Source organism: Humulus lupulus, chromosome 1, assembly GCF_963169125.1.
Source record: "Humulus lupulus chromosome 1, drHumLupu1.1, whole genome shotgun sequence".
NCBI classification, from domain to species: domain Eukaryota; kingdom Viridiplantae; phylum Streptophyta; class Magnoliopsida; order Rosales; family Cannabaceae; genus Humulus; species Humulus lupulus.
The window spans coordinates 156,117,800-156,128,924 of NC_084793.1; the positions used below are offsets into that span (position 1 = coordinate 156,117,800).

The 11,125-nt window shown below is 43.6% G+C and overlaps 1 non-coding gene across 1 annotated transcript; it reads right to left on the reverse strand.

Moving 5' to 3' along the window:
- Nucleotides 1–10,743: 10,743 nt before the first annotated feature.
- On the reverse strand, nucleotides 10,744–10,850 carry LOC133813122 (small nucleolar RNA R71). The gene has a single exon (XR_009884163.1). It is a non-coding gene; the product is annotated as a small nucleolar RNA R71 (small nucleolar RNA).
- Nucleotides 10,851–11,125: the final 275 nt, after the last annotated feature.

The following is an 11,125-nucleotide window of genomic DNA, read 5'->3' on the forward strand; positions in this document are numbered from 1 at the left end:
TAAGAGTTGAAATCACTTGGTTTGAGAAGATCAGAAGATCTATTCTTGATGCTCTAGGTTTTAGATTCACTCTACAACATAAGTCATTTTCTAAGCCTCAATATTCTCTTCTATTCTTCTTCTCTTTGTATCTATCTCATGTGTTGAGAATTTCCCACTCTATTCTTGGTGATTCTAAGAATACTTTGGAAGACTCTGAAGAAATTTGAAGATCAGTTCAGTTTCTTGGTGATACCCTGCGACAGAAAGGATACAAGGGTTAGAGAAATTGAAGGAAGGACTAAGACATTTCGCTGCGTATAATGTAAGTGTTCTTATCATTATCTCTGTTTAAATTCAATTATAGAAACATGTTCTAGGTTGTCTTATATTAATTTGTTTAATATAAGATTTACATGAAAATAATTAAGATCCTATATAAGTTTTCCCAACAGTAAGTCCAGGCATTGAAGTGATTCTAACAACCCGTTCTATCATAGGGTTTAATCCCCTAACAAACTGTAGAGTCCCAGAATTTTACTTAGCTAGATAGTAGTAGTAGTAGTTAGTAGTAGTTTGTAGTATGTTAGTTTCTGTGGATTTTGGTTCCAGCCAGGACTTAATTGGAAACTCATTGTGGATGCCAAAAATCCACCAAATAAAAACTCTTTAGTCCCTGGTTGGAACATAGGGATAAAGGTCACTTATTCATGCTATTGGGCTCGAGCTTGTAGGCCTTGTTGAATATAGGAGATCATCTCATGAGAAACAACACATTATGAGCCACAAGGTTTGGCCCTCCTAAGCTAAGGGGCCACAATGAATACTGCAAGAGGATAGGTGCACAAGGCCCTCACATAGTGAGGTCCGACGTGCCCGCGCAAGGCTGACATGCTCATGGGTCAAGATGCACTCATACGCGTAAACGCTGCCAAAGACACCCGGGACATACACCTGTGGATGCTCAATATTCCACATTTATAAAAGACCCAAAGAACGCACTTAGACCCCCATATGCCTACACTCTCATTGGGTCCTCGGGCCATTAGGCACGCACCCCCTAGCAAGGCCATCAGGCACGCGCCCCCTAGCGAGGCCATCAGGCACACGCCCCCAGCGAGGCCCTCATGCGTGCGCGCCCCCAGCGAGGCCCTCCTGCGCCCGCACCCCCTAGCGAGGCCATCAGGCACGCGCCACCAGCGAGGCCCTCATGCGCGCGCGCCCCCAGCGAGGCTCTTCTGCGCGCGTGCCCCCTAGCGTGGCCATCAGGCATGCGCCCCCAGCGAGGCCCTCATGCGCGCACCCCCAGCGAGGCCATCAGCCGCGTGCCCCCAGCGAGGCCATCAAGCGCGCACCCCCAGCAAGGCCCTCATGCGCGCACCCCCAGCTAGGCCATCATGCGCGCGCGCCCCCGCGAGGCCCGTGGGCTACCATCTTCTCGGGAGGCCGTTGCACCATCACGTCACTAGTCTGGATCCATGCCGCAAGGAGACAAGTATAGCTAGGCCCCTCGCCACTAGGAGCCTTGCAAGGCACGGCCAGTTCATGGGTCATTACTGCCTCGCATCTATGCCTTGCAAATGAGGGTCACATGGCATTGATCTCATGAGGTACGGAGCCCACTGACTAACTGAAAGGAGTTAGAGTACAGACATAGTACCCACGTAAGATAAGTAGAGGAGGTACGAACAAAGTACCATCTGTTGTCCTCACCAGCCAGTCCTCTGACACCCGTACCAGGCAGGTAATGGAGGCATGACCAGGTACAGAAGGTGAGGTGCTCCCATGATCTCTGACCTTGTACCAGAGCCGGCACCACTACCCCTGGAACCACTCTCCTGTTAGTGTACTCGTATACCATCTGGTCCCCTGGACCACCATGTACCCAGGGCCATTAGAGCCTACTATAAAATGAACCCCACTTCCACAGAGAAGGGGGTTGGAAAATTCATTGTATGCAGAGGCTATTAAGCAATATACATTTTTCACTCCATTGTTCATCTGTGTTTATCCTTTCATAAGTTAATTCTAAGTTCTTATCTAAACATCGCCGCATTTACCTTTGAGTTTTCCGACCTAATTTCGTTGACGAGATTTCACCGTCAACAGTTTGGCGCCGTCTGTGGGAACGTTAGTTTCAAGCTACTGTTCCGCCATTGTTTCCGGCAAGAAGAAATGCCAAGACGTTCAAAGCGACTCAGGGAGCCACGAGAGGTAGAGGTTCACCTGAACGGAGTCCAGCTGAAGGCCTCCATGAAGGACGCTCCTCCACCCAGAGACGTGGAGCCCCCGAAGGACCCAGAGGTTCACGGAGGTGATAAAGTGGCCTCGTCACCGGCCGCTCCACCTGGAGAAGGTCCTCCAAGAGCACCACCGAGAAATCCTAATGAGTTCCCTCTCCCAAAACCACCGCAGGTACCGAACTCTGGCCAGCAGGACCCGGGACCCTCTACCCGTAGGCATGATAAGCATCCCCAGGTCCATTCCGTTTGCTCGAGTTCGAGATCTCGGTTCTATGAAGAGGAAATACGAGAGCTCCACCGTAAGAACCAAAGGTTGGAGACCACCTTGGAGAACATGCAAGAGGTCCTGAATGGCCTGTTGTAGGGTAAATTGAGCGTGACCTTGCCTAAGAGGAAGGAGAAAGGCCAGGATGGGGTGGAGACCACTGTACCAGTAGATGATGGGAGAACCTGACACTCCACCAGTAAAACCCCCCAGGCAAAGTACCAGGGGGGACCTAGGCCAACGAAATGTCCCCAGGAGCAAAGGCGGAGGGAAGGTGATGGTCGTAAGGATGAGGCTGAAGTCTCCTCAAAAGAGGCACCCCCTGGCCTAAGAAAAGAGCTCCATGGGGAGAGGTCAGAAGTAAGAGACGTACCCCCCGCGGATCCACCGAGGGACACAACCAAGGCAAGGGATCAGACCGAGAACCCGCAAAACTCCTTATGCAAAAAGAGGAGGGGACTAGACACCAAAATGCGAAGCCCTCGGGGCAAGATCACCACTTCACTTGGGGGGCACATGGATGACGGAGAATTCGACCGTGATTCACCCTTCACAAGGGAGATTCAGGCTGAACAAATGATGGCTGGCTTCAGAGAGCCTCGCATGACTCCGTACGAGGGTACTACAGACCCAAAATACCACTTAGACTCCTTCAATAACTTGATGAGGTTAAGAGGGGTCAACAGCAGAGAAAAATGTCATTGCTTCGTCGTTACGCTTAAAGGAGTGGCATACAAGTGGTTCAGGAGGTTGAAGCCAGGAACGATCAAGTCATGGCAACAATTCTCTGATGAATTTCTTCAGCAACACCATGCAGCGTGTGACTACGTCATGCCAACTACCAGCCTCGCTAACATCAAACAAGACGAGAATGAAAGTTTGAAGGACTACATCTAAAGGTTCGGTATAGAAGCAACAAAGGTAGGAGATTTAACCAAAGCGGAGCTCAAGATGGCTATTACAGCCGGAGTTCTTCCAGGAAGCAAGTTATGGAGTAACATGCTCAAAAGAGAAGTTTCGAATTTGGACGACTTCTTTGAGAGAGCACAGAAGTACATACGTGTGGAAGAGGGCCATAAGAACTTCCATGTCGAAGAAAGCGAACCTTCCTCCAGTGGCCATACTACCAATATGTCTGGGGATTCCATATAGATGGGGGGCATCGTGCTAGAGGGGTCGCTGACCAAGTTTAAGATCGAATGAAGACCATCTAGCCATGAAGGTCCCCACCCGAGGGGAGATCACCTCAAAAGCAGACGCCTCCAAAAAGGGTCTCCAAAGTAGACACTTGCAAAAAAAGGGTCTCCAAAGTAGACGCCTGCAAAAAGGGTCTCATAAGTAGACGCTTGCAAAAAGGGTCTCCAAAGTAGACCCTTGCAAAAAGGGTCTCATAAGTAGACGCCCGCAAAAAGGGTCTCCAAAGTAGACGCTAGCAAAAAGGGTCTCAAAGTAGACGCTTCCAAAAAGGGTCTCAAAGAAGACGCTTGCAAAAATAGTACTATGCCTAATGACGAGAAGGACGCTTCTCGCAACAAATAATAAGCGCGCGCGAAAATATATAAGAGGATAACTAGAACCCAAGGGGTCAATATATCCTTATAGGTGCAACCAAGGTGCACCAAAGAGAGACCTATCGAACCCCCTTTCGCGGGGGTTCCAAAGGACCTCGAGCATGATGAATACCAAAAACAAAAAAAAACAAAAAAAAAAGAGAAAAAAGAGGGATAATAAAAAGGAAGAGAAGAGTCTACAAGAATGCCTAAAGGCCTCCCTATAGACTGGGGGGCAAGTGTGGATGCCAAAAATCCACCAAATAAAAACTCTTTAGTCCCTGGTTGGAACATAGGGATAAAGGTCACTTATTCATGCTATTGGGCTCGAGCTTGTAGGCCTTGTTGAATATAGGAGATCATCTCATGAGAAACAACACATTATGAGCCACAAGGTTTGGCCCTGCTAAGCTAAGGGGCCACAATGAATACTGCAAGAGGATAGGTGCACAAGGCCCTCACATAGTGAGGTCCGACGTGCCCGCGCAAGGCTGACATGCTCATGGGTCAAGATGCACTCATACGCGTAAACGCTGCCAAAGACACCCGGGACATACACCTGTGGATGCTCAATATTCCACATTTATAAAAGACCCAAAGAACGCACTTAGACCCCCATATGCCTACACTCTCATTAGGTCCTCGAGCCATTAGGCACGCACCCCCTAGCAAGGCCATCAGGCACACGCCCCCAACGAGGCCCTCATGCGCGCGCGCCCCCAGCGAGGCCCTCCTGCGCGCGTGCCCCCTAGCGAGGCCATCAGGCACGCGCCCCCAGCGAGGCCCTCATGCGCGCGCGCCACCAACGAGGCCCTCCTGCGCGCGTGCCCCCTAGCGTGGCCATCAGGCATGCGCCCCCAGCGAGGCCCTCATGCGCGCACCCCCAGCGAGGCCATCAGTCGCGCGCCCCCAGCGAGGCCATCAAGCGCGCACCCCCAGCAAGGCCCTCATGCACGCGCCCCCAGCGAGGCCATCATGCGTGCGCGCCCCCGCGAGGCCCGTGGGCCACCATCTTCTCGGGAGGCTGTTGCACCATCACGTCACTAGTCTGGATCCATGCCGCAAGGAGACAAGTATAACTAGGCCCCTCGCCACTAGGAGCCTTGCAAGGCACGGCCAGTTCATGGGTCATTACCGCCTCGCATCTATGCCTTTCAAATGAGGGTCACATGGCATTGATCTCATGAGGTACGGAGCCCACTGACTAACTGAAAGGAGTTAGAGTACGGACATAGTACCCACGTAAGATAAGTGGTGGAGGTACGAACAAAGTACCATCTGTTGTCCTCACCAGCCACTCCTCTGACACCCGTACCAGGCAGGTAGTGGAGGCATGACCAGGTACAGAAGGTGAGGTGCTCCCATGTTCTCTGACCTTGTACCAGAGCCGACACCACTACCCCTGGAACCACTCTCCTGTTAGTGTACTCGTGTACCATCTGGTCCCCTGGACCACCATGTACCCAGGGCCATTAGAGCCTACTATAAAATGAACCCCACTTCCACAGAGAAGGGGGTTGGAAAATTCATTGTATGCAGAGGCTATTAAGCAATATACATTTTTCACTCCATTGTTCATCTGTGTTTATCCTTTCATAAGTTAATTCTAAGTTCTTATCTAAACATCGCCGCATTTACCTTTGAGTTTTCCGACCTAATTTCGTTGACGAGATTTCACCGTCAATACTCATAGTAACAGTTATGGATTTTATAAGTTAGCCTATAGTTTAGAAATATTAATTATAACATAAGGTTTGATTAATACTGCTAGTTTTAGAAATATTATTTATTATAACCTAAGGTTTAGATAGAATCATCAAGAATGTGACACTTGTTATAATCATGTTTATTAAGGATTTAAGTATTTTTGATGAATAGTTTAAATAAGAGAAAGATATAGAAGCTCTAGAACCTTCCAACAACTGTTAGGATCACGTTTTGACTCAGTGAAAGTTGTTTAGTCAATTCAATATATGTTAAAAAAGTGCAAATACGTGTTTGATATATCCACGTATGCCGATATATCGCAGCTATAGGGGTCGATATATCGCCTACGGAAAATACGTCGACTTCGCACGAACAAACGAACGAGGATCGGGAAAATGGTCTAGGTGATATATCGCCCAATGTAGGCGATATATCGCCCTTGGTGCATTATTTTTTAAAGTTTGGGATTTTAAATTGAAAAACAGCCTAAACCACTTGGACCTGCCCTTGAACGATTTTGACCAAGTTCTGGGCATCTGTTGAGCGAAAATTCAAATATTTTTCATTTTATATTCATTTAATTATTCAAATTAAAAAGGGTTAGTTTCACTCCTTGAACTCTATAAATAGGACCTAGTACTCAGCCATTTCCTTCATTCATTAAAGCATTATTCAGAGCCTCCAAGTTGCTAAGGTTACTATTGAGAGAAACACTTGGGCTTTTGGGATGAAAGCTGTATCATTCTAAGTTTTTCTAAACACTTGGGAAGTAAGATATAGAGGTATTTCGGCATTGAGGTATAGAACAAGTCATAAGATCATCCAAGATATTCTTATCCTTAAGTTCAGTTTTTCATAGTTCTTTAGTTTTCTTTTATTTTCTTTTAGATCCTAACTCTTATTTATGATTCTTGGTTAGGTGCTTAAGTTTCTTGAAACTTAAGGTTCTTTTCGGTAAGTTTCTTCTTTGATGGTTTAGTTCTCTATTTTATCCCTTTTCTTTAGAAACTCATGGTTTTACTGTTGGTTTTAGGAGTGTTCCAAATCCCATTCTTGTCTCCATATCCCGGTTTTTGGTAAGGAAAATAGGTTAGACTATATGTGTTTATATTTTTATGTTATGATATGTTTTATCTTATTATATGTATATGTATAAATATGTTTTAGTCGCTTGGGCATATGACTTGCTTAGATAGCAAGCCCCAAGAATTTTATCATTTTCATGGTTTAGAGTTATGATTTACCCTACCTCGATTAGTAGACAAAGGACCTAGATGGGTTATCATATACTATAGTGTGATCTAACCTACCTCGATTAGTAGACAGAGGACCTAGATGGGTTATCATATACTATAGTGTGATCTAACCTGCCTCAATTAGTAGACAGAGGACCTAGATGGTCTTATCACAAGCCATGTAAATGAGTTAATGGCCATTAATATTGTAGTCCTATATGATATACATTTTTATAGTCATATGTTATATACTATATGTTTAAGATATAGTTTTATGCTTATGATTTATGATTTATGTGTTAGTAGATTTTCCTTTCTGGGCATTAGGCTCATTCCTTTATTTTAGCATGATGCAGGAAAATGAATATGGCAGGCGGGAAGGATTTGTGGCACCTTGGCATGTGTGTTGAGGATGAATGGATTGAAGGGATTGCGTGACGATCGAGGATGACGTTATTCTTTTTAGTCTTTTGAATTATGTTTTTTTTTTTTGTAATTCCGCATTTTAGTATTTAAACAATTAAAGTTTGTGTTTTATGTTTTATAACAATGGGATCCCATACCATATCACATTTTATATTTTTACCTTATTTTGTTAAATATTTTGGGTTATAAATAAAGTTACATTATTTCTTATGTATGTACTCAAAATTAGTAGTTATGTCTTAGTAGTTTTTAATGGTCCGATGTCTTAGAAATAGTCGGATCATTACACAAACCGCTCTCTTCTGGACGCACCAATTGGTACCAAGTCAGATGCAAACTTGGCCAACCTATCAAATTTCAGGGCATATTCAGACACAATCATGTTGCCCTGAATCAAACTGGTGAACTCATCCATCTTCGCAGTTCGGACTGCATCATTGTATTACTTTTCATTAAAAAAAACTCTCAAAATTGTTCCCAACTCATCAAAGCCACATTTTAAGTGTGGGATACAACCTCCCACCAAATACGGGGGTCCTCCTGCAGCATATAAGTGGCATAGGCCACCCTATCATTACCTGCCACCCTCATAAAGTCGAGGATGGAGGTAATCATACTCATCCACTTCTCTGCCCTCAGTGGATCTGGCCCTCCCTCAAAGGTAGTAGGGTATTTCATCCTAACCCTCTCGTATAACGATTCCCACCTGTTTTCATCCTCTTGTTGTCCCAAAACTGGTACCTCTACAGGTGGTGTGGGCAGGGCAGCGTTCCCTGGTAGAACCTATTGTCTCAGCTGCCTGATCTCTTCTTCTTGCCTCTAAAGTCTTGCTTGCATATCAACAAGCACCTATTGCCAATCCTGAGGGGAAGGTGGAGGGTTCTGGCCATGATTATCATCTCTAGCCTTAATATACTCGCCATGGAGTCTATTTGATCGCCTTGGATGCATAGCTTCCAAGTATGTTTGCAATCAATGACTCGACTAATCAGGCAATGATAACATATCCAAAAACTGTTCCACGGTCCAAACCGAACAAGAAAAATCATACACATGCAGCAAAAATTCTAATAAGCATTTCTATCACACTCACAGTTAACAACAATGCTAATAAGCAATTCCTCCATATTCTTCTTGTAGTCAAGGGCCAGGTCCTATCAGTATATTTCATGCTTCATATTTTAGTATGCAGATAGAGCATATAGTTCACTTAAATAGTTAAACATGTATTCAACACATTAGTTACCGAACCGTGAGTTGAGTTTGTCCTTATTAGCGAGCGCACATATTCAGCCTGTCTTCAGGAACCATAAAGCCTTGGCAGCTCTGATACTAAGTTGTAACACCCTCTAATCCAGGACCATTACACTGTGTGTTTAAAATGGTGCTTAACTCATTAAGCGAGTCATTTGAACTCAAAAGTGTAATTAAGATTAAACAATGGTTTTGGTACTAAAAATTTTGGTCAAAAGAATTATACTTTTCATTAAAAAGTTTAAACATATACAAGGATCCCAAAAAGTCTTAAACAAAATAAAATTATAATCAAGGTTACAAAAAATAGCCGACCTAAGCGGCAAAATTGGACTTACACCCTAAGTCCCTCAAAATATATCTCGACCGTGGTAGCCGAGCAGGCTGAGTATGCACACACCGCCCTAGAGCCATCCAACTCATGGCTGGTCCAATTTTCCCTTGCCCTTACCTCGAGTCCTGTGTAGAAAACGGAACGACCCCGAGTGCGATCCTTTTTCCGAGCCTTGCAGAAATCCTCTCTCTGAATTCGAAATCCTAAACTTGGTGAAGACTTTGGCAGCTACTAATCCCAATTGTAGCTTCAACTATCCTTAAAGATCTTGAAATCCAAAAGTTTGCTCTTGGCATTGGTCACTAGTTACTTTGGTGAATGTTTGAGGACAACCAAAGGAAGGGAAAAACATCTCAAGCTAATGGTTATCACCTCACTAGATTTACCCCCAAAAGACCTTAATACCCCTCCCATTTGTTTTCCACTTAACTAATTCCAAGGGCGATTTGGTCATTTCACCACTATGATTAAATCATCCACTAATCTACAATCCAACTAAACCATAAAACACCACTATTCCACCAATTAATTTCATTCACCAATAATCCCAATATATACAAAATTCCCAAAATACCTCAGGCTCGACCCGAGCCGGGCATTAATTCCAGTTGTGACTTTTCTGCTAAAATTTCCCGAAAGGACCAACTCAAACCGAATATCACAAATATATCCACATAATAATGTGGTCTCAAGCACATAGCACACAATATTACAAATATATCATCAACATGTCAAAATTACGAAAATACCCCCTTTTTTAACAAAAGTGAGTCTTTAAACATATTTAATACACAAAATCATTCATACTCAATCATATAATCATATAAATCACATAATTCAATAAATCCACACATAATTTCCCCACGTTCCTTCTCAGCACGCTAATCAAAGCACTTAATTCTATCAGAAGTTTCGGGAAGCTATAATTTTTTCAATTTTTGCATTTGTTCTTGTTATTCTTTAATTAAAGATTTATTAGCCAAATAGAATTAGGAAATTAATTATTGGTAGTTAATAAGTAATCTATGTGGGACGATACTCTACTTAACTCTATTATTACTTGTCTACGATTTTGTATACTTGTACATCGAATTTTTGCAACAAGTTTTTTTGGCACCATTGTCGCGATTGTTTAATTAATAACAAAATAATTAATTTTTATTCTAATTTGGTTGTTCTTTATTAATTTTCTAACGTGGTTGAATTCTTGATCCACTTAGTTCAGCTAGAATTGGTTTATGCGACGTTGAAAAGCAGCTAAGGTATTACCAGTGAATCATGAAATTGAGAGGACTTGTAGGCAAAACCAAAGGAATAAGAAGTGTGAGGCAAGGATGGTTGCAAACCAAGGGAATGCAATAAATAATGCCGCCAACAATGCCAAAGGGCATGAAGTTTGAGGGATTATGTACTTCCCACTGTTACGAGAGTGCATTCATGCATCAGAAACCCCATAGATGCTGCTAATAGTTTTGAAATCAAACCAACAATTCTACAAACGGTATAATCCACTGTTCAATTTAGCGGTTTACCTACGGAAGACCCAAAGTTTCACATAGCCAATTTTAAAGTTGTGTGCAACGTTTAAGATGAATGGGGTGAGCGACAACGCTATAAGACTAAGATTTTTCTCGTTTTCACTATAGGATAGAGCTAAAAGTTGGTTGAACTCTCTACAAGCCAACTCCATACATGGGAGGAGCTCGCTCAAAAGTTCCTTTCCAATTTTTTCCCTCCAGCAAAGGCAACCAAGTTAAGGGGAGAAATTAATAATTTTTGTCATATATATGGGAAATCATTGTATAATGCATGGGAGAGATTCAAGGAACTATTAAGGAAGTACCCTCATCATGTTATAGAGAAGTGGATGTTAGTCCACAATTTTTATAATGGTTTGTGTGGTACTACTCGCACCATTATTGATGTTGCAGCAGAGGGTGCTTTCATGAGCAAAAGTGCACATGAGGCTTATGAATAACTATCAGTGGCCTAGTTAACGAGAAAGGAATAAAAAGTTAGTTTGAATACATGAGTTGGATGTTATTACTGCTCTCATTACCCAAGTGGTTTTGCTCACCAAGGAGTTGCAACAGACCTCTATTACAACTCAAGCCAAGCAAGTCCAAGTTGTA